The sequence below is a fragment of the Triticum dicoccoides genome, chromosome 3B, assembly GCF_002162155.2.
Source record: "Triticum dicoccoides isolate Atlit2015 ecotype Zavitan chromosome 3B, WEW_v2.0, whole genome shotgun sequence".
NCBI lineage: Eukaryota > Viridiplantae > Streptophyta > Magnoliopsida > Poales > Poaceae > Triticum > Triticum dicoccoides.
In genome coordinates, this window is record NC_041385.1 from 37,043,718 (window position 1) to 37,058,834 (window position 15,117).

Consider the following 15,117-nt stretch of genomic DNA (forward strand, 5'->3'; position numbering starts at 1 on the left):
AACCCACCCCGCGCGTCGCCGTCTCCCCGATTCGCCGTCTCCTGCCGACGTCGATGCCACTAGAGCCGTGCGCCGTCGACGCCACCGGAGCCGCCCCCAACGCCACAGAGCCGCGCGGCCTCGTCTACGCCACCGGAGCCGCCGTCGACGCCACCGGATCCTTCCTCAACACAACTGCCTCCCTCGCCGTCACCGGAGACGCCCCTGCCTTCCTCGCCGTCACCGGAGACGCCCCTGCCTCCCTCGCCACCACTGCCTCCGTCGCCACCACCGGAGCCATCCTCTGTAAGCCCCCACCCCTCTTCTCTCTCTCATGCAAAGGTTAGCTAGTTTAATTAGGTTAATTATCTAGGTTAGGGCAAAAATTTAGTTAGGGCTTTGACAGAGAAGTAGTTAGGTTAACTAGTTTAATTAGGTTAATTATGTAGGTTATTGCAAAAATTTAGTTAGGGATTTGATAAAGAACTAGTCAGGTTAACTAGTTTAATTAGGTTAATTATCTAGGTTAATTAGTGCAAAAATTTATTTTGGGCTTTGACAGAGAACTAGCTGCGTTAACTAGTTTAATTAGGGTTAATTATCTAGGTAAACTAGATTAACTAACTAGGTTAAATAGGTAGGTTAATTAGGTTCGTTGGATTAACAAGGTAGGTTAAGTAGGCTGGCTAGGTTAGAGGAAAATTTTATTTTAGAGCATTAGGTCAGAAGGATTAGAGAAATGGAGTTCCTTTGCAATTTAATTGGGTTCTGTCCTAGGCAGAGAAGGGGGTTAGAGATAATAATGTGTGTTTGTGTGTGAGAGAGGAATAGCTAGATCAACATAATTTGGGTTCTGTCCTAGGCAGAGAAGTGTTTAGTGAGGTCATTTTGCAAAGGTTTTTGATTTTTGAAAAGACCACTATTTTTCAAGGAAAAGAATTTAGGCAAATTTTATTTTTCATTGAAGTGGTCATGTTATATCTTTTCATTGAAGTTGTTCGATTGTGCCCAAGTGGCTTTGTTGTTTCCAGGGAATGATGCTGAGTGGCATATGTTTTGCCCGAATGTTGATTCATTTCTATTCCGGCAAATTTCAGGTTCTCGATTTGTCCACTTTTTAGCAATGGTCATGCCGAAATTTCCTATGAATTTCGGCATGACTTGTGCTACAAACTAGGACATATCGAGTGCCTAGGATTTGCCGCACCAGGAAGGAGTCAACATTCCTGCAAAACAATAGGCCTTTTTTATGTCATTATTCATTTTATTAGGTCTAGAATTAATTGACTAGATTTAATCATAGGAAACATGGCTAGCAACGATGAAGGACAGGGTTCTGGTGATTGCGTCGACGCCTACCGGGCGGCAGACGAATTTTTTAGCCTTACCGACGATCAACCGATGTTGTTGCTGGGCCCACCGGTGGCATCGGGGACTGAGACCGACACGCAGACCAGTGCTGAGAGTGAGACCGGCGCTGAGACTCAGACCGGCATCGGGACCGGCGCTGAGACTGAGACTGGTGCTGCCTCGGGGAGCGGAGCCGGTGTAGAACCGAAAGCAAAGAGGCAACGGGTTCCTAACAAACTCAGGACTACTAGAGTGGTGGTCACGGAGGTGGACGACGGCAATTTTGAGCCAAAGGCGCCCGAGGAAGCGCGCGCGTGCTACGACAATCAAATAGGCTGCATCGTACGGACAAAACCGCCACCATCAACGATGAGAAACTACAGAAGATAGAAAATATGAGGAGCTCCCTCCTAAAGAAGTTTCACCAGATATTCTTGTTCCCGGGCCGGAATGAGAAGGATTATGAAGATCCAGACGAGGACCCGGCAATGAAGAAGATAAACAAACACGCCATGACCAAGTTTAGCGACGCGTTGGCCGCCTGGAAAAATTGAGTGAAAGCAAAGATCAACGACGGGGAACCCTACTCCGAGATTGTAAAGGATAATCTGACAATCACGGAAGAGCAGTTTCAAATATTCAAGGAGGCTTGCGAGGCCGAAGCTGCCAAAAAAAGTCTAAGTACATGAAGGGGCTTCAAAAGAGGAACATTGGGAGCCACCACCTCGGAAGCCGTGGTTACGGCGGAGAGAGGTCCAAATGAGCCAAGGAGGACGCGGAAGCCGCGAGTCTGGGCATCCCAGACCCCTTGGCGGAATTCACCGTCCCGCAAGAGCGTGACGTCCTGAGGGCCCGGCACCGTTGGGACCCAGTGAAGAAGGTTTACGAGACAATACCGGTCATTACGGAGTTCATGAGAATGCTGGTAATTTTAGTTTCTGATCAATTCGACTGCACACGTTAGTCATATTTGTAAATGATCCTTGTGCCTTTTGCAGAGAGAGCAGCACCGGATTGCGGCCGAAAGCGACTCGCCGTCTGAGGCATTGGCGAGGCCTAAGTGGGACACTCCATTCAACCAGGCGTTCAACATATTGAAACGACAACCGGTGGATACTCGACCGTCGTATGGACACGTGCACGGTGTCGGAGACGGCGCCACGTGGAAGAAGTACTACCTTTAGACCATAGAGGAGAGAAAGGAAAGACGAAGGTTAACAGAAGAAAACATCGACAAGAAGGTTGAGATTGCGGTTGAGAAGAAATCATCTCAGACAGTCGCAAGAGCGGTAGCTGCCGCAAAACAGGCGATTGCAGATATGTCTACTTCCTTGGTGACGGGCGTTTTCACTTGGACAAGGCAAAATCCAGAAAAAAATGCAGAGCACTTTCCCCTTGCTGACTTCTTGGGAGCACCTGCTCCCGCACCGGCTCCCGCACCTGCTCCTGCACCGGCTCCCGCACCTGCTCCCGCACCGGCTCCCGCACTGGCTCCCGCACCTGCTCCCGCACCGGACGTGCTCGATGGTGCCTCCTCTTTGGCTGAGCTCGATGCCCTCACGGTATCTGTCACACCGTCCCCCTTCAATATAAATGTATAATCTCCCGTTTTGGTTGCCTTTCGGATGTCTCATGTCACAGACTTTTCTTTGCAGGCCGATGAAACCCCGTGCACCATATTGTACACCATCGGCGAACAGAAGGTGGACGTGGGGAAGGCGACTTAATGGAGCCGAAGGAACCATTGTTCCACAACTGGCCGATCCCCCCGAACGTCTTCAAGGTTTCCGTGGCCAGTGTCAAACCGGGCCACGAGAATTTGCCTCCTCTAATACTAGTGGGGGATGACGACGAGACCTCGCGGTGGCTTGGTGATTGTTGCAATGGGCGGGTCCTGTTATGACCAAAGAGTCTGCTTCGTCTGGAGGCAGCCGGGAGCACACCCACGAGCACGCAGCCTCAGCAGGGTATGAACATCAACACCCCACCTACCCAATTAGTGTCGGGTGTCGGGTTGGGTGATAGCGGACGGAGTAAGGAGGAGGCTCCATTAGTCGCTGATGACGTCGCTATGGATGAGGATGAGGATGACGATGGCGCTGAACAGTATGTCTATACTGGCGCCTCCTCAGGGTTTGAGCGTCATGAGTCGGTGCCTGAATTACCGTCTCAATGTATTATTGATAACCTTCCGGTAGTAAAGAAGTCTAGGAAGAGAGCGAGGAAAGGCAAAAAAGCTGATTCTATGATCCAGCCACCTCAGCAGCCTCGACTTCAGGACCGTATAGATATCCCCGATGCGGATAAATGACATATCCCCGGTCAACCAATCCTACCTGCAACAGCGCTACGGGCCAGATTCGGCGATCTAAGGAGACTTCATGACGATGTGCTGCGGGTAGAGAAAGGCCTCATCGCCTTGAAAGATCCAGGATACCCACTCTACGTGGTTAACGTTCCACGGCAAATGTCGTACATCGACAGCTTCCCTGCGGATAAGTTCTTCCTCCGATTCGATTACATATTCGACATGTTTCACGTGAAGAAGCTGGATTTTACGTTTGTCCGCCTTTATGCCTTGCACATGAACTACATCATTGGGGTTGAGCAGATACGTCATATCTGTGTCGCTGACCCGTACTACATGCACGAGGGCTTCTTGGGAGTCTGTGCACAGCAGCGTGAATACGCGAGGGATTACATCGTCAGTTTCATGCTCGCCAATAAGGACAAGGAGGCGATTCTCGTGCCTTATCATCCCGTGTAAGTCATCCACGCTGCTATCCTTCCTTCGATTTCAATAATTCATTTGCATGGTGGAGGCTAATTAATTTGAGGTGTACTTATTTTGGGCAGCGGCGGGCGCGCCGTCCTCATCATCCTCTACCCCCGATTCTCCCACGCTCTTTACTTGGACTCGTCGAAGAACATTCACAAAAAGGATTACACCCACATCAAAGATGTTCTCAACAGTTCTATGTTTTACTACCAAGCAAGGGGTGGAGAGGTTAGGGACAAGAAGAGAAGGGGCGGCAGGGCCGCCTTCAGCCATAAGACCGACTTCTGCTGCATCTAGCAACCGAACGATTCTCTTAATGATGGATTCTATGTCCTACACCACATGCTGGAGTACAGACGGGATCACCAGAACCTTCACATGTCACCTAGATCTGGCGATGCCCATATCCTGCAATGGGCAAAGGACATAGGAGATATTGAGGATCATCGACTTCGAGTTGAGTTCTATAACATCCAGCGCAAACTTGCCCAAATCATCATGAAAGAGGTCGTCGGAAAAACAGTGATGTTCTACGGAGAAGGACAAATGTCGCGGGAAGACGTCCGGACATGGATAGCCTCTCAGCGTCTCGACATGAAGCCTTCCACTAAGCTCGGGGACTATCTCCCTAACCTTGATGGATGGCACGACATGTTGGAGTGATTGTCGATATATGACAATGTGTTTGTTTAGTTCATACTTTCTGTATGACAAAATTAACTTTGAGTTATGCGCAGTGAAACTTTATTTGTGATGTAATTAAACCGTCCTCCTCCTCGAGTAGCGAATATCACTCTAGTTAGAGCATTTTGGTTACGATGAACTTTGTTATTTATGCTTATGATATGTTGTTTCTATTTTTGTCAAGTCTGTCTCTTTCTGTTGCTCAACTATATATGTTGCATATCATCGACCCATGTGACGATGCAGGTGCATAGATCATCGATGGCGAAGAAGTGCTACGCCAGGAGTATATATACGATGAGTGGCCGGAGTGTCAGGCCCAGGTGTTACCGGTTTCCGGTTTCCGAGCGACAGGCAGTAGTTAGTTTAGGTTCACGCTAATGCGAGAGAGGGATACGAACTCATGTACTCAAAGTGATAGCTCTTCTTGAGTATACCATTTTTTATATGGATGACGATGTATTTGCAAGTAATCAAGGACTTGTATCGCTATTTTCGAGATGATGACGAGAGACCACTTTGTGTTGGATGATGATTATGATGAGACTATTTGTATGTATATGCTATGATTACATCCGTGGTCTCGCAGGCATTTGTATGTGTATCATGATGACATTTCTATGTGCTAAAGTTCTTCTATAAAGCCTGTTCAAATACAAAACAAATATGCCCAAAAAACAAAAAACCTATTAAATTAGCAGTAGCGAGTGTATAAAAGTTAGCAGCAGCGCCGCGATAGCAGTAGCGCGTTGTTGCAAAGCGCGCTAGAGCTAATAGCAGTAGCGAGCTTTCAATAACCGCGCTGCTGCTACACTTGTGTAGCAGTAGCGCCAGTGACCACGCACTACTGCTATGTGTTAGCTGTAGCACCTTATTAGTAGCGCCCCTCCCCGCGCTACTGATACACCTAAAACCCGCGCTGCTGCTAGCCTTTTCCCTAGTAGTGATAGCCCGTTGATACACCTAGTTGATGTGAGACTATCCCCTTGTTTTTGTCTTCTCCACAACCACCACATCATGATCTCCATCGTGACCGGCTTGACACCTTGGTCTCCATCGTAGTGTCATGGTCGTCTTGCCAACCATTGCTTCTACGACTATCGCTACCGCTTATTGATAAAGTAAAGCAATTACATAGCGTTTGTATTTCATACAATAAAGCGACAACCTTATGGCTCCTGCCAGTTGCCGAAACATGATCATCTCATACAACAATCCTTATATTACATCATGTCTTGACAATATCACATCACAACATGCCCTGCCAAAGCAAGTTAGACGTCATATACTTTGTTTGTTGCAAGTTTTAAGTGGCTGCTACGGGCTTCTAGCATGAACCGTACATACCTACGGCACAAAAACCGCAACGGTGATTTATCAAATTTGTTGTGTTAACCTTCACAAGGACCGACCGCAGTCAAATTCGATTCAACTAAAGTTGGAGAAACAAACCCCCGCGAGCCACCTTTATGCAAAACTAGTTGCATGTCTGGCGGTGGAACCGGTCTCATGAACGCGGTCATGTAAGGTTGGTCTGGGCAGCTTCATCCAACAATACCGCGGTCATGTAAGGTTGGTCCGGGCAGCTTCATCCAACAATACCACCGAATCAAAATAAGACATTGGTGGTAAGCAGTATGACGATCACCTCTCAGAACTCTTTGTGTTCTACTCGTGCATATCATCTACGCATAGACCTGGCTCTGAAACCACTGTTGGGAAACGTAGCATGCAATTTCAAAAAAAATTCCTACGAGCACGCAAGATCTATCTAGGAGATGCATAGCAACGAGAGGGGAGAGTGTGTCCACGTACCCTCGTAGACCGAAAGCGAAAGCATTAACTTAACGCGGTTGATGTAGTCGAACGTCTTCTCGAATCAATCGATCAAGTATCAAATGTACGACACCTCTGAGTTCTGCACACGTTCAGCTCGATGACGTCCCTCGAACTCTTGCTCTAGTAGATGCACGAAGGAGTCGATGAGTTCTGTCAGCACGACGGCGTGATGATGGTGTTGGTGAAGTGATCCGCGCAGGGCTTCGCCTAAGCACTACAACAATATGATCGGAGGAGTAAATGGTGGAGGGGGGCACCGCACACGGCTAAGACAATTGATGTGCCTTTGGGGTGCCCCTTCCCCCATATATAAAGGAGGAGAGGGGAGGCCGGCCGACCCTAGGGGTGCGCCAAGTGGGGGGTGTCCCACTAGGACTCCTAGTCCTAGTCGGCTCCCCCTTCCTTCAAACGGAGAGGGGAAAGGGGAAAGAGGGGCAGAGGGAGAAGGAAAGGGGGGCCGCGCCCCCACCCCTTGTCCAATTCGGACTTCCATGGGGGGCGCGCGCCAACTCTTGTGGCCTGCCTCCTCCTCCCCACTATGGCCCATGAGGCCCATTAACTTTCCTGGGGGGTCCCGGTAACCTCCCGGTACTCTGAAAAATTCCCGAATCTTTCCGGAACCATTCCGGTGTCCGTATATAACCTTCCAATATATCAATCTTTACCTCTCGACCATTTCGAGACTCCTCATCATGTCTGTGATCTCATCTGGGACTCCTAACAACCTTCGGTCACCAAAACACATAACTCATATACTACCTACCATCATCGAACTTTAAGCGTGCGGACCCTACGGGTTCGAGAACTATGTGGACATGACTGAGACACCTCTCCGGTCAATAACCAATAGCGGAACCTAGATGCTCATATTGGTTCCCATATGTTCTACGAACATCTTTATCGGTCGAACCGCAATGTCAACATACATTATTCCCTTTGTCATCGGTATGTTACTTGCCCGAGATTCGATCGTCGGTATCCTCATACCTAGTTCAATCTCGTCACCGGCAAGTCTCTTTACTCATTCCTTAGTGCATCATCCTGTAACTAACTCGTTAGTCACATTGCTTGCAAGGCTTCATATGATGTGCATTACCGAGAGGGCCCAGAGATACCTCTTTGAAACTCGGAGTGATAAATCCTAATCTTGATCTTTGCCAACCAAACAAACACCTTCGGAGATACCTGTAGAGCATATTTATAATCACCCAATTAAGTTGTGACATTTGATAGCACACAAGGCATTCCTATGGTGTCCGAGAGTTGCATAATCTCATAGTCGGAGGAATACATATCTGACACGAAGAAAGCAGTAGCAATAAAACTCAACAATCATTATGCTAAGCTAATGGATGGGTCTTGTCCATCACATAATTCCACTAATGATTTAATCCCATTTATCAAATGACAACCCATGTCCATGGCTAGGAAACTTAACCATCTTTGATCAACGAGCTAGTCTAGTAGAGGCATACTAGGGACACGGTGTTTTGTATAAGTATTCACACATGTATCAAGTTTCTGGTTAATACAGTTCTAGCACGAATAATAAACATTTATCATGAATAAGGAAATATAAAATAAAAACTTTATTATTGCCTCTAGGGCATATTTCCTTCACGTTCTTCTTTAAATTAGGCAATGGGATCTCTATGGAAGACATTGACCAATGTAGATTGTGCCATGTAGATGGTATCTTTGTATTTGCATTTTGAACAAATATTGATGGTCTGTTTTCCTATCATATTAATTACTGCAGTGGGTTTTCATATGGGCAACAAAATGACAAAATATTCTGCAGTCTAGACTTTTCACTGATCATACCACAGATAAGCTCAAAAGGAAGGCAATGAAAAGAACTGGTTGGCTTATTACCTGGAGCTTATATTCAAAGGTGCTTATTTTCTTAGGATAACTCAAAATAACTGTCCCTAAGAAACTTGGCCAATAGAACTAATACACAAATAACATGCCATGATGATTGCAATGGAGGCCAAGTTCTTTTGCCAGATTCTCCCAGAATCTGAACCCTACCCAGATTCTCCCTGAATCTTTGAGCCCCATTTGTTTTACAATCCTATCTAGTTAGGGTATAATCATGTAGGATTGTAAAACAAAAGTGGGTCAAAGATTCTAGGAGAAGCTAGAGAGGGGCAAATTCTGTCACGACCGGTTTTTCAATAAAATACTTATTGAGAAATCGATCTCTTGATTCCAGTATAGGAAGAGTCATCCTTACTGGTAGACAAATACTTGAATACAGAAGACCAGTAGCATCAAATATATTACAGGGTTGAGCTGAGGATGCTCAACAATTTATTACAAACACGCCAATATTGTACATAAGGGCGGTTATGACACAGGGGTGTGGTGACATGCTACTAGCTCGAGATAAAAGTGGTGGTGGATAACTTGACTCCTAAACTGGCAGCTCAACGAGCGTCGAGGTGAGGCTCGATGAATTTATTTCTGGGGTAGCGGAAGCGGATATAATACAGTGACCAAATCCAAGATCGCACGGGACTGACTGGGACTCCTCTAGGCGTCGGACTCGCTGTCGAACTCTTCATCCATGAGATCGCCTTCATCAACATCTGGCCAAATCAACAAGCCAGGTGAGTACTTTGAAAGTACTCGCAAGACAGTTCGAACAAAAGATATAACAAATGCATGCATGAATGCGTCGTGAACAAAATAATAATGCTCGTACCATTAATAAAAATTTGTACGACATGATAAGTAAAACAAATAACTGAAAACCGATCGGGTGTCTGGAGCATCGCCTCGAAAGGTAAACAAATAAAAATCATGCCGCAGTCGGGCGTCTAAGAGACACCACATAAAGCGCTTATATTGAAAAGTAAAAGACAAGCGTGCCATAGTCGGACGTCTAGGCGACATCACAGAGAGGGCTTTTATTGAAAATAAATAACAAGCGTGCCACAGTCGGACGTCTAAGCGACATCACAGAAAGGGCTTTTATTGAAAATAAATAACAAGCGTGCCACAGTTGGACGTCTAAGCGACATCACAGAAAGGGATTTTGTTGAAAATAAATAACAAGCGTGCCACAGTCGGATGTCTAAGCGACATCACAGAAAGGGCTTTTATTGAAAATAAATAACAAGCATGCCACAGTCGGACGTCTAAGCGACATCACAGAAAGGGCTTTTATCAAAAGTAAATAACAAGCATGCCACAGTTGGACGTCTAAGCGACATCACAGAAAGGGCTTTATGTCTGAGCGACATAACAGAAAGGGCTTATATCAAAAGTAAATAACAGGTTAGTCCATCCATAAGAATGAACTTTTAACCGGACTTAACACTCATGTAGTTCACCGGAGTTTTGTCACTGAGACTGACATTTGACCAGATAAGATGAACACAGTACATGGACATGTACAAGATGGTTCAAGGGATTTTTGACTCTGCAGAGTTTGTACTAACTGCCCACAGCCAATGGATTTCCGTAGTCACGAATGACTAGTTCCGTTTACGGTATTTCGGTAGAAACACATCTAACCAGTACACATCCATTCCACCTCACGATGCCAGGAATCACCCTAGACAACGTCCAAGAAAAACTTTGAGACGGGGAGGTCACAACCTCGAATAGCATGGGATCATATTTCTATACGCGCACTCTAAGGGGTGCCCCCCTCCCGGTCCCAACCGGAAACACCCATGCCCCCTGACCGGATGACGGGCTTTAATCCAGGGCCATGGAACCCTCATCCCGGCCTCTCTATTTGGTGTGTACCAGGAAAGTGGTTTGCAACTTACTAAGCCATATTCCTTGCGGAAAACATGTGGTAGTACCGGAAAGGAAATGAATGGGAATGTGACTTGATTCACGTTAACACGGAAGTCAAATAGTCTGGCGTAAGACTGGCATGCCACAACACTGCCATCTTACCCATTCTCATTCCATCACATGGCCATGCAAACTTATATCCAACAACATATGGATTTCCGAAACTCACTTGCCTTATCTTTGCATGAAATATAACATTCAATGAAATGTTCATAAACATGCCATGATACTACTAAATGCACACATGCAACAACCACTCATCATATCAAGAGTTCAAACATGCTTGCCTGGTTCGGAGTAGTCAGAGTCTAACTGGGTGAAGTTCGCGGCTCCGTCACCTCCTCCGGTATCTACGGTATAAGAAAAATACGTACATAACGTAAATACTGCGAGTGCACAGAAAAGTGTTCCAAATATTTTTCAAATAAATATGAAAAAAAACTAGACAGAAAAATAAAGATGATAGAAAAAGAATCAATCAAAAACCATTTTCTGTTTAAAAGTTATAAAGGTTTTAAGACCAGGGACCCATCTGTAATGAAACAGAAAGTTTCCAGGGGGTCAACTGAATAAAACAGAAAACGATTAGGAAAAAGAGAAAACACTGACGAGGGGGTCCCACCCGTCAGGTTTAAATTTTTGAACGGGGAAGACCAGAGTCTGCCGGCGCCCGAGAGCTGCGGTGGTCGCCGGCGGCGATCCACGGCGAGGCAGGGGGATCGGGCGGTACCAGAGTGATCAGCGTGTCCTTCCACGTCGGGGGGTGGTGGTGTTGGTCGCCGGCGAGCACCACGTCGACGGTGGCCCTTGCTCCGGCGGACGGCTGCTCGGGTGGAGATGGATCTCATCGGGGAGGGCTGCGAAGGTCAAATCGAAGCTTGGGTTAGCTCACGAGCGCTCGAGGTGGCTACTGACGGGGTTTGGGCGTCGGGGATGGCCTCACCGGAGTGAATCAAGCTGGAGGCCGAGGCGGATCGGGGCGGCCGGATTTGGGGGAGGAGACCTCCTCGAGGTCCTCCTAGTGGCTTGGTGGAGTGTTGGTGAGGTGCAGTTATGGTGCGTGCACGAGAGCGAGCTCGGGGCTCCTTTTTATAGGCGATCCGAGGCGGTGGCCGTGAACGAATTTATCCGGCGATGGTTACGGCGGCACAGAGCTTGGTCGGGGAGGTTTAGGGAGTTGGGCGTCAACGTGGAGTTCCATTGGTTCCGTTTTGACGCTAAACAAGCTTGGATTAGGAGTCCTGGGTGGATTCGACGGAACGGGGCGGCGCGGGCCCGTCGGCGGCAGAGGGTGCGCCCTGTGCTTGCCGGGCCACGGCGACGGTGCTACGGGGGTGCGCTAGCATGCATGAGGCCACGTGGAGGTCTAGCAGAAAGGCGTTGCGAGACGGAGCAGGCTCCGTTTGGCCGCCACGGGTGACTCTACCACCGCAGAGGTTGCCGGCGTTGAAGATGCTCGCCGCCACCGACGCCTGCGTCCGTCCAAGTGGGCGTGCGGTGCTCTGGCCAGGGGGAAGGGGCCGTGCGCAAAGCGCCAGGGTGCACGGGCAATCAGTGCCAACACTCTGACGAAAACGACACTGCAACTCTGAACTTTCTGAAAGTGCACAGGAACAGTGCCGGCCAAGTGTTCGACGAAATGATTTTGGCATGTGGAGAATTTTTCTTGAGCTGATCTTTGGTGTGGTGGTCTCTCATTGCATCTGAGGGCTGCCTGAATTTTGGTAGAATTTTTGGGGAAGAGGAGATATGAATTTCACCAAAAATGATGTATCTGGTCCAAACTTGTAGAGGTTGAATTTTGAAAATTTTGAAAAGAGGAAGAGTGGATCTTGATGGTTCTAGGTTGTGGGTACTAAGGACTATCCAGAGGAGTTGGTTTGGGATCAAAACTCAAAGGAAATTAGGCACTTCCTTTGTAGAGCATCTAGGCTTAGAAATAATGGCAGAATTGTTTTGGGGAGGAATTTAAATGGATAAAAGTCCAAAAATGGATCTAACTGGTTGGGACAGAATGTTTTGGTTGCCGCAAGGTGGGAGGAGGGGTTTTGGGAGAATTTTATCACAAGAGGCATGGTAAAAACAAGAATGGATCAAAACCAAAGAATAGCCCAAAACCAAAAAGGTTTCTTTTTAGAAGAAATTAAATCCAAGAAATGCTTTTGAGAAGAAAACTCAGAAGAGAGGTTTTTAAGAAGGGTTTAAATGACCTTCTTCAATCCAAGCAAGGCCTTTGCTGTAAACAAAAACAACAAAATTTTTGGAGTGTCACAGCACCTACCCCCTTAGGAAAAATCTCGTCCCCGAGATTTCAGCTGATCCTCAAACAGGTTTGGGTGATCTGTCCGAAGAAAATCCTCTCTTTCCCAAGTTGCTTCATTCTCGGTGTGATTGCTCCACTGTACTCTGAAAAACTTGATGGTTTTCTGTCGGGTCCTCCTTTCAAACTCCTCTAATATTTTTATTGGGTGCTCCCGGTAGGTGAGGTCTGGTTGCACATCAATGTTTTCATGTGATACTTGCTTCGCTGGGTTGCTCACGTACTTCCTCAACTGCGAGACGTGGAATACGTCGCGGACATCGGATAAATCTTTGAGTAAGTCTAGCTTGTAGGCTAACGTGCCTCTTCGGGCCACTATACAGAATGGTCCGATGAATCTTGGTGCTAGCTTTCCCTTAACCTTGAATCGTTGCAGACCCCTCATAGGAGAAACTCTTAGGTACACAAACTCTCCGGGTTCAAAACTGATTCCCCGATGCTTTCGATCGTAGTAACTCTTTTGTCGACTTTGAGCTGTCTTGAGTCGATCCCTAATCATTTTAACTTTTTCCTCAGCCTCCTTGACCATATCTGGGCCGAAGATATGGCTGTCTCCGGTTTCTGACCAATTTAGTGGTGTACGACATCTTCTCCCATACAGAGCTTCAAAGGTGCCATTGATAACTGTTGTTGTATGCGAACTCTGCATATGGCAAGCTTTCTTCCCAACTAGTTCCGTAGGTGAGAACACACGCTCTCAGCATGTCTTCTAGAATTTGGTTTACGCGTTCAGTTTGCCCATCAGTCTGGGGGTGGTATGCGGTACTGAATGCTAGTTCGGTTCCCAGTGCCTGTTGTAGGTGATCCCAAAATCTAGAGACGACTGTGTGCCTCTGTCAGATATGATAGTCTTTGGGACTCCATGCAGACAGACGATACGGGTAAGATATAGTCTGGCCAGCCTCTGAGTGGTGTGAGTTGTCTTCACAGGGATAAAATGTGCCACCTTAGTTAATCTGTCGGTTATGACCCATATGGCATCATTTACGTGTCGTGACCGTGGTAGTCCAACAATGAAATCCATTCCAATCTCGTCCCACTTCCACTCGGGTATCTTGTTTGGCTGTAATAGCCCGGCTAGTTTCTGGTGCTCGACCTTTATGCGTTGACAAGAGTCACAACATGTAATGAACGTGGCTATGTCTCTCTTCATACCGTGCCACCAAATTTTTTCCTGAAGGTCTTTGTACATTTTTGTCCCTCCAGGATGGATTGAATACGGAGCGGTGTGGCTTTCGGTTAGAATCTGCTGTTTGAGGTCCTTGATATTTGGTACGCAAATTCTTTCTCCGTACCACAATATTCCCTGCTCGTCTATGTTGAATTCTGAGGCCTTGCCCAAACTCACTTTCCTTTTTATGCCATCAATGCTGGGGTGTCCATGCTGAGCCTCCTTAATCTTTTCTATCAGGGTAGGCTGTATTTCCAAATTCGACACACTGCCTTCGGTGACCATTATTAAATTGAGTTTGGCAAATTCCTGTTGAAATTCTGGCCTCAAATTTGGCATACTGTCATTGTCCGAGTTGCGGTTCCGACTAAGTGCATCTGCCACTACATTTGCTTTTCCGGGATGATAGTGTATTCCAACATCATAATCCTTCACTAACTCCAACCAGCATCGTTGCCGTAAATTGAGTTCCGGCTGTGTGAAAATATACTTAAGGCTCTTATGGTCTGTGTATATTTCACAATGATTTCCAAGTAGAAAGTGTCTCCATTCTTTGAGTGCATGGATGACTGCTGCCAACTCCAAGTCATGAGTAGGATAATTTTCCTCATGCTTGCGAAGTTGTCTGGAGACATACGCAACTACCTTGCCTTCTTGCATCAATACGCATCCGAGGCCCTTCCGGTATGCGTCACAATATACCTCAAAATTCTTGTGTATGTCTGGCACAATTAATACTGGTGCCGTTGTTAATTTCCTTTTTAGCTCTTGGAAGCTTTTCTCACAGGCTTCCGTCCATTCAAACTTCTTGTCTTTCTTGAGTAACTGCGTCATTGGCTTTGCTATGGTGGATAATCCTTCAATAAATCTATGGTAATAGCCTGCCATTCCCAAGAAACTTTGCACGTCCGTTACATTAGCTAGTGGTTTCCAGCCAAGTACGGCCTTGACCTTTTCCGGGTCTATGGCAATACCTTCTTGGGTTAGTACGTGGCCCAGAAAACCCACCTGTCTTAGCCAAAATTCACATTTGCTGAACTTGGCATACAGTTGATGTTTCCTGAGTTCTCCCAGTACAATTCGGAGATGTTCGGCGTGCTCTTCTAGTGTCTTGGAGTATATCAGAATGTCATCGATGAATACCACAACAAACTTGTCCATATACTTCATAAATACCTT